The sequence below is a fragment of the Syzygium oleosum genome, unplaced genomic scaffold (assembly GCF_021117445.2).
Source record: "Syzygium oleosum isolate NSW1041296 unplaced genomic scaffold, Sole_v2.1 Sole_v2.30, whole genome shotgun sequence".
In the NCBI taxonomy this organism is placed as follows: domain Eukaryota; kingdom Viridiplantae; phylum Streptophyta; class Magnoliopsida; order Myrtales; family Myrtaceae; genus Syzygium; species Syzygium oleosum.
The window spans coordinates 2,132,851-2,142,937 of NW_026607514.1; positions in this window are offsets into that span (position 1 = coordinate 2,132,851).

A 10,087-nucleotide genomic window follows, 5' to 3' on the forward strand; every position below is an offset into this window, starting at 1 on the left:
TTGCATGGGGAAGGGGGGGAGAGTGGACGTGTGCTGGGGGAAGTGACCGGGGGAAAGAGAGAGAGAGAGGGACAAAAGTCAAACTTTTGCACTCGAGTGCGATCCAACGGCCTGCGTTCAAACTCGAAATCGATCCGACGGTCCGCGAAAAATTCTAATTGTAAATTAGGATTTAGCCCACAGACACTAAATAAAACACACTACGAGGGAGGTCTACTAGTCCAAATCCACACCAGGTCCAAATTTCACTTTTCACTTATCCCGGGTAATGTCGACGCTGGCCACAATAATATCGACACCGGCCAATTAAATTCGTCACGAAACTCCGAGAAATTCGACACCAAAGTTCAGGCTCTAAATAACGCCCAAATTCGATCGAGTGCGATTCCAGCAAAATCTCTAATTTAAAAAAAAAATAACCCAAGAGTGATCAGTTCCGGGCGAGATTTTATTATAAGCGCACTGACAAAATACACGTTTTATAAATCCAAAAAATGGGTCGAAATTCGGAATGTCACACAAGTAAAGTGTGGGTGAATACTTTACTTTTGCAAACCGGAGATATTAGGGATACAAGAACATGGTTACGCTTAAATGAATCAAATGCCCGTTGGATACCTTTTCTATTTATTTTCAAAAATATTTTGCAAATAATCTTGGTCAATTTTAATCTTAAACCATTAACATGCGATAGGTGATCAAGCGGGTGCGCAATCAAATAATTTAACACTCAATAATTAAAGCATAAATAAATTGCTAGAAAATGAGCAAAGAACCTTGATGCATTAAGTAAAGAAAAGCGAAACTTTATTATCGTCCAACGCACCAAGCATTCTTTAAAATGTTAACTAAAGAATGAACAATGCATTCATGCACTAAACATGATTTCTCAATGTGATTATTCAATTCTACCTAATTCTTTTTGGGTTTTATTTATAAAATATTAACTATATGCAGTGCATAAGATGCAATTTAATCTAAATTATGTTTATGTGAATTCTAACTTGAATTAATGACATGTGACATGAATTATCTAGACGCAACCAAGATGTGACTTAGTTCTAATGACGAGTAAAAGAGCTATAAATTAATCTAACATGACATGCAATGACATGAAAATAATGAGATGTCATATTATAATGATGCAGAATTAATGATATGGCAATGTGTTGAAGTGGGAACGATGACATGGTAATGATGATATGGCATACGTGACATGGCATTGATGATGACATGGCAACGGTGGCATCGCAGCAATGACATGGTGACGATGAAGTGGCAACAATAAAACTACTTCGGTCCCTAAACGACCATCATGGCAATGCTCAAGAACTTGTCTGCTCTCATGACCTTGTTGGTCGTCACTGCTGCATTGCTTCCTAGAGCTACCTTTGTCGGAAACCCTGATTGCGCAAATGGAATGACTAGCAATTGCGGGTCTGTGTTCTTTCAAATCATAGTCCTTGCCGACACCGTTGCACCCACCAATGAATGTTGTCGTGAGCTCGTGAAGGCGGGGAAGAACTGCCACAATCAATTCGTGGAGTTGATCCTCTCGACCCACAAGCCGATCCGGGGGACAATATCTGATGTCCATAGGAGGAGCAATGAGACGTGGAACAACTGCGTTGCAGCTGTATCCCCTCCCGAGCCCGCTCTTTGAGAACTATTCCTATTTTATAGGACACTAAACTTGTAAATAAAAGAGACGAAAGAATTACAATTTTCTATTGGATTCTCCACACAGAATTTTCCTATTTTTTGTGTCTCTTAAGATGAAGCGCAATAGTGGATGAACCATATTTTAAGTGTTCAATGTGCTTAGAAACTTGTAATTTTTTTCAAATGATCTGCAAAATACAATCTGCCCCTGAAGTTGTTAATTACTTGCAAGTGTGAAAATATAACCTTTTGAAACGCATAGTTAAGCGATCGAAAGATCAACTGATGGTTTGATAATCATACAATCATCTCTACTAATGACATGAATACATAGTTAACGCTAGCCGATCCAGCTATGTATATTGTCATGAAAAGTAAAGTAAGGACAATTTTTTATTGTGAGATAAACTTTTTTTTGTAAACTTTAATCGCTTGGAGATCGAAAATTCCTGAGCCGTTACCGCTTTTACTATTTAGCAGAATAGTCATGCTTAATTTACTATCTTGTGAATTACATTTGTTCGTGCCAACTAGAGGTGGAAAAATGCGTCTAGAACCCATATTTGAACTCATATTTAATGGTATGGGTCGTATGAATGGGTTGCCTTAAATTTAAAAGCAAGCTAAAATTGGTCAAATATGGGTTACCTAATTAACTTAATTGAAACATAAATATGTCATTTTTAATTTTTTTTAATTTTCTGATTTTTAATTTTTTAAGTTATACGATTTTTTCATAAAATTTTGTGTTTTGTTTTTATATTTTATAATTTTTATATTTTTATTCTTTTTTCTTTTTCCTTCTTCCTCAGTCGATGGTCGACCACAGGAGAGGGAAGAGCTCGTTGATTTGGAGAGGCTGAGGCCTCCTCGACTTCAGGCGAGGCTTCAGCTTGCCAAGGCTAGCGAATCTCTAGCTCGCCCAAGGTCTGCGCAGCTCAAGCTCGTCGGCCTCTGGCCAGGCTCAAGCCTTACCTGAGGCTAGCGAGGCTCGAGCTGTGGTCGCTTTTTTTTAAAATAATTAAAAAAGAATAATTTAAAAAGAAAAGCAATTAAAAATTATTAAAAGGAGTGCACGGAGATAAATCAAATCAGATTTTCCATACCTGGTTGAAAACATTTTCTATTTCATTTTCAGGTTTAAGCCAAACACCAGAAAATATTATTATCTTCCTCGAAAATGACTTCCTAGAAAATATTTTCCAAAAATATCACAGTTTCTGTGAAACAAGCGGAGCCTCAATTTTTTTAAAAAATTATAAAAATTATCCACTAGATTTGTAATGCTTGGAAGCATTTTAGCAATATAATTTTTTAAAAAAGTCATAAGAAACAAGTATTCTTAGCGTGTGTTAAATATAGAAGTATTTTAGTAGTATAAGTCGAGTCGGGCATGAGTTGGTTATGGGTCAGGTTTGATATAGGTTGAGATATTTACATTAAAAATAAATCGATCATAAACGGGTTAATGTATCCATTTGGGTTAGACTATTTATGACACAACCCAAATCCGACCCGACCGATCCATTCAACAGGTCTTGTGCTAACCCATATTTAATGCAGAGATCTCAAGGGGCCTAATCCATGACTTGGGAGGTCAAAACTTAGGCTGAGTATCCCTTGACCAGACCGGCTTTAGGGGCGTTCAGCAGATTTTTGGTTCATTTTTAGCCTCTTCAAGTCGGTTGCAATGATGTATCCTTATGCGTTTTAGGGTTTGTTTTAGATTACCTCTAAAACTTAATTGTGGCCATTTTTACGGAAGTATATAAGTTGAAAATTTTTAAGCAAATTTAATTTGATACAATTATTTTAAGCCCGCGAGGGCATGTGACTAGTTCCTATTAAATACCAAACATGGGATTGAAAGTCAGACCCAAAATGAGTATTTTCATTCCCGGCTAATTCTCTTCAACCAAGCAACTCATTACTACTGTTTTTATGGCAAATGATTGAATCGCAAACATAGTGAGATGACAAGGCCCTCAATCCTTGTAGAAGAATAAAGCCCGAGAAGAATTTACGGCAAGGGAAATAATTGTAGAAGTTTCCTACATAAATTCTTGAATCATAACTGGTGATCCACTTCATTAATGCACTACTTCCCTCAAGCTATATAAGTTCTCATCTCTAGATCGACTACATCATCAAACAATCAACAATCTCAGACAATTTTCTGACACTTCCGTCCCCAAACGACCATCATGGCAACGCTCAAGAACTTGTCTGCTCTCATGACCTTGTTGGTCGTCACTGCAGCATTGCTTCCTAGAGCTACCTTCGCCGGAAACCCCGATTGCGCAAAGGGAATGACTAGCGAATGCGGGTCTTCGTTCTTTCAAATCATAGTCCTTGCCAACACCGTTGCACCCACCAATGAATGTTGTCGTGAGCTTGTGAAGGCGGGGAAGAACTGCCATGATCAATTCGTGGAGTTGACCCTCTCGACCCACAGGCCGATCGGGGGGACAGTATCCGATGTCCACCGGAGAAGCAATGAGACGTGGAACAACTGCGTTGCAGCTGTATCCCCTCCCGAGCCCGCTCGTTGAGAACTATTCCTATTTTATAGTACACTTAACTTGTAAAATAAAAAAGACGAAAGAATTACAATCTTCTTTTGGATTCTCCTCAAAGAATTTTCCTATTTTTGTGCCTCTTAAGATGAAGCGCAATAGTGGATGAATCATATTTTTAGTGTTCAATGTGCTTAGAAGTTTTTAATTTTTTTAAAATGATCTGCAAAATACAATCTGCCCCTGAAGTTGTTAATTACTTGCAAGTGTGAAAACATAACCTTTTGAAACGCATTGTTAAGCGATTGAAAGATCAAAAGATGGTTTGATAATCATACAATCATCTCTGCTAATGACATGAATACGTAGTTAACGCTAGCCGATTTAGCTATGTATATTGTCATGTAAAGTAAAGTAAGGACGACTTTTTATGGTGAGATAAACTTTTTTTTGTAAACTTTAATCGCTTGGAGATCGGAAATTCCCGAGCCGTTACCGCTTTTACTATTTAGCGGAATATTCATGCTTAATTCACTTTCTTGTGAATTACATTTGCTCGTGCCAACTCGGGGTGGAAAAATGTCCAGAACCCATATTTGACCTCATATTTAGTGGTATGGGTCGTATGAAGGGGTTGCCTTAAATTTTGAAAGCAAGCTAAAATTGGTCAAATATGGGTTACCTAACAAACTTAATTGAATCATAAATATGTCATTTTTAATTTTTTTAATTTTCAGTTTTTTAATTTTTTTATGTTATACGATTTTTTCATAAATTTTTTTGTTTTGTTGTTATTTTTTAAACTTTTTTCTTTTTAATATTTTTTCTTTCATTTTTTTTTCTTTTTCCTTCTTCCTCAGCTGATGGCCGGCCACAGGAGAGGGACGAACTCATTGATTTGGAGAGGCTGAGGCCTCCTTGACTTCAGGCGAGGCTTCAGCTCGCCAAGGCTAGCGAATCTCTAGCTCACCCAAGGCCTGCGTAGCTCGAGCTCGTCGGCCTTTGGCCAGGCACAAGCCTTACCCGAGGCCCGTGGGGCACGAGCTCGCCTGGTCGTTTTTTTTTAAATAATTAAAAAATATTAATTTCAAAAGAAAAGAAATTAAAAATTATTAAAAGGAGTGCACGGAGGTAAATTAAATAAGATTTTCCATACCTGACGGAAAACATTATCTATTTCATTTTCAGGTTTAAGCCAAACACCAGAAAATAGTATTATCTTCCTCGAAAATGACTTCCCAAAAAATATTTTCCAAAAATATCACAGTTTCTGTGAAAAAGCGGAGCCTCAATTTTTTTAAAAAATTATAAAAATTATCCACTAGATTTGTATTGCTTGGAAGTGTTTTTTAAAAAGTCATAAAGGACAAGTATTCTTAGCGTGTGTTAAATATAGAAGTATTTTAGTTAAATGGGTCGAGTCGGGCATGAGTTGGTTATGGGTCAGGTCGGATATAGGTTCAGATATTTACATTAAAAATAAATCGGTCATAAACGGGTTAATGTGTCCATTTGGGTTGGACTATTTATGACACAGTGCAAATCCGACCCGACCGATCCATTCAACAGGTCTTGTGCTAACCCATATTTAATGCGGAAATCTCAAGGGGCCAAATCCTTGACATGGGAGGTCAAAATTTAGACTGAGTATCCCTTGACCAGACCGGCTTTAGGGGCGTTCAGCAGATTTTTGGTTCATTTTCAGCCTCTCCAAGTCGGTTGCAATGATGTATCGTTATGCGTTTTAGGGTCTGTTTTAGATTACCTCTAAAACTTAATTGTGGCCATTTTTCCGGAAGTATATAAGTTGAAACTTTTTAAGCAAATTTAGTTTTATACAATTATTTTAAGCCCACGGGGGCATGTGACTAGTTCCTATTAAATACCAAACATGGGATTGAATGTCAGACCCGAAATGAGTATTTTCATTCCTGGCTAATTCTCTTCAACCAAGCAACTCATTACTACTGTTTTTATGGCAAATGATTGAATCGCAAACATAGTGAGATGACAAGGGCCTCAATCATTGTGGAAGAATAAAGCCCGAGAAGAATTTACGGCAAGGGAAATAATTGTAGAAGTTTCCTACATAAATTCTTGAATCATAACTGGTGATCCACTTCATTAATGCACTACTTCCCTCAAGCTATATAAGTTCTCATCTCTAGACCGACTACATCATCAAACAATCAACAATCTCAGACAATTTTCTGACACTTCCGTCCCCAAACGACCATCATGGCAACGCTCAAGAACTTGTCTGCTCTCATGACCTTGTTGGTCGTCACTGCTGCATTGCTTCCTAGAGCTACCTTCGCCGGAAACCCTGATTGCGCAAAGGGAATGACTAGCGATTGCGGGTCTTCCTTCTTTCAAATCATAGTCCTTGCCAACACCGTTGCACCCACCAATGAATGTTGTCGTGAGCTCGTGAAGGCGGGGAGAAACTGCCACGATCAATTCGTAGAGTTGACCCTCTCGACCCACAAGCCGATCGGGGGGACAGTATCCGATGTCCACAGGAGGAGCAATGAGACGTGGAACAACTGCGTTGCAGCTGTATCCCCTCCCGAGCCCGCTCATTGAGAACTATTCCTATTTTATAGTACACTAAACTTGTAAAATAAATGAGACGAAAGAATTACAATTTTCTATTGGATTCTCCTCACAGAATTTTCCTATTGTTTGTGCCTCTTAAGATGAAGCGCAATAGTGGATGAATCATATTTGTAGTGTTCAATATGATTAGAAACGTGAAATTTTTTCCAAATGATATCAAAAAATACAATCTGCCCCATAAGTTGTTAAATACTTCCAAGTGTGAAAACATCACCTTTTGAAACCCATAGTTAAGCGATCGAAAGATCAAATGATGGTTTGATAATCCTACAATCATCTCTACTAATGACATGAATACGTAGTTAACGCTAGCCGATCTAGCTATGGATATTGTCATGTAAAGTAAAGTAAGGACGACTTTTTATTGTGAGATAAACTTTTTCTTGTAAACTTTAATCGCTTGGAGATCGGAAATTCCCGAGCCGTTATCGCTTTTACTATTTAGCAGAATAGTCATGCTTAATTCACTTTCTTGTGAATTACAATTGCTCGTGCCAACTAGAGGTGTAAACATGCATCTAGAACCCATATTTGAACTCATATTTAATGGTATGGGTCGTATGAATGGGTTTCCTTAAATTTAAAAGCAAGCTAAAATTGGTCAAATATGGGTTAGCCAACAAACTTAATCGAATCATAAATATGTCATTTTTAATATTTTTTAATTTTCTGATTTGTAATTTTTTTAAGTTATACGATTTTTTCATAAATTTTGTTGTGTTGTTTTTATTTTTTATTCTTTTTTCTTCAATTCTTTTCTTTTTCCTTCGTCCTCAGCCGATGGTCGACCGCATGAGAGGCACGAGTTCGTTGATTTAGAGAGGCTGAGGCCTCCTCGACTTCTGGCGAGGCTTGAGCTCGCCAAGGTTAGCGAATCTCTAGCTCGCCCAAGGCCTGCGTAGCTCGAGCTCGTCGGCCTCTGGCTAGGCGCAAGCCTTACCTGAGGCTAGCGAGGCTGGAGCTCGCCTGGTCGCTTTTTTTTTTGAAAATAACAAAAAGAGAATAATTGAAAAAGAAAAGAAATAAAAAATCATTAAAAGGAGTGCACGGAGGTAAATTAAATAAGATTTTCCATACCCTGGGGAAAACATTTTCTTTTTCATTTTCAGGTTTAAACCAAACAACAGAAAATATTATTATCTTCCTCGAAAATGGCTTCCCAGAAAATATTTCCAAAAATATCAAAGTTTCTTTAAAACAAGAGGAGCCCCAATTTTTTCAAAAAAATATAAAAATTATCCACTAGATTTGTATTGCTTGGAAGTGTTTTAGCAGTATAATTTTGTTAAAAAGTCATAAGAGACAAGTATTCTTAGTGTGTGTGAAATATAGAAGTATTTTAGTAATATGAGACGAGTCGGGCATGAGTTGGATATGGGTCAGGTCGGATATAGGTTCAGATATTTACATTAAAAATAAATCGGTCATAAACGGGTTACTGTGTCCATTTGGGTTAGAATATTTCAGACACAACCCAAATCCGACCCGACCGATCCATTCAACAGGTCATGTGCTAACCCATATTTAATGCGGAAATCTCAAGGGGCCAAATCCTTGACTTGGGAGGTCAAAATTTAGACTGAGTATCCCTTGACCAGACCGGCTTTAGGGGCGTTCAGCAGATTTTTGGTTCATTTTCAGCCTCTCCAAGTCGGTTACAATGATGTATCCTTATGCGTTTTAGGGTCTGTTTTAGATTACCTCTAAAGCTTAATTGTGGCCATTTTTCCGGAAGTATATAAGTTGAAACTTTTTAAGCAAATTTAATTTTATACAATTATTTTAAGCCCACGGGGGCATGTGACTAGTTCCTATTAAATACCAAACATGGGATTGAAAGTCAGACCCGAAATGAGTATTTTCATTCCTGGCTAATTCTCTTCAGCCAAGCAACTCATTACTACTATTTTTATGGCAAATGATTGAATCGCAAACATATTGAGAAGACAAGGCCCTCAATCCTTGTAGAACAATAAAGCCCTAGAAGAATTTACGGCAAGGGAAATAATTGTAGAAGTTTCCTACATAAATTCTTGAATCATAACTGGTGATCCACTTCATTAATGCACTACTTCCCTCAAGCTATATAAGTTCTCATCTCTAGACCGACTACATCATCAAACAATCAACAATCTCAGACAATTTTCTGACACTTCCGTCCCCAAACGACCATCATGGCAATGCTCAAGAACTTGCGCTCTCATGACCTTGTTGGTCGTCACCGCTGCATTGCATTGCTTCCTAGAGCTACCTTCGCGAAACCCCGATTGCGCAAAGGGAATGACTAGCGATTGCGGGTCTTCGTTCTTTCAAATCATAGTCCTTGCCAACACCGTTGTACCCACCAATGAATGTTGTCGTGAGCTCGTGAAGGCGGGGAGGAACTGCCACGATCAATTCGTGGAGTTGACCCTCTCGACCCACAAGCCGATCGGGGGGACAGTATCCGATGTCCACAGGAGGAGCAATGAGACGTGGAACAACTGCGTTGCAGCTGTATCCCCTTCCGAGCCCGCTCGTTGAGAACTATTCCAATTTTACAGTACACTAAACTTGTAAAATAAATGAGACGAAAGAATTACAATTTTCTATTGGATTATCCACACAGAATTTTCCTATTTTTTGTGCCTCTTAAGATGAAGCGCATTAGTGGATGAATCATATTTTTAGTGTTCAATGTGCTTAGAAACGTGTAATTTTTTTCAAATGATATCAAAAAATGCAATCTGCCCCAGAAGTTGTTAAATACTTGCAAGTGTGAAAACATCACCTTTTGAAACGCATAGTTAAGCGATCGAAAGATCAAATGATGGTTTGATAATCCTACAATCATCTCTACTAATGACATGAATACGTAGTTAACGCTAGCCGATCTAGCTATGTATATTGTCATGTAAAGTAAAGCAAGGACGACTTTTTATTGTGAGATAAACTTTTTCTTGTAAACTTTAATCGCTTGGAGATCGGAAATTCCCGAGCCGTTACCGTTTTTACTATTTAGCAGAATAGTCATGCTTAATTCACTTTCTTGTGAATTACATTTGCTCGTGCCAACTAGAGGTGTAAAAATGCATCTAGAACCCATATTTGAACTCATATTTAATGGTATGGGTCATATGAATGGGTGGCCTTAAATTTAAAAGCAAGCTAAAATTGGTCAAATATGGGTTACCCAACAAACTTAATCGAATCATAAATATGTCAATTTTAATATTTTTTAATTTTCTGTTTTTTAATTTTTTTAAGTTATGCGATTTTTTCATAAATTTTGTTGTTTTGTTTTTATTTTT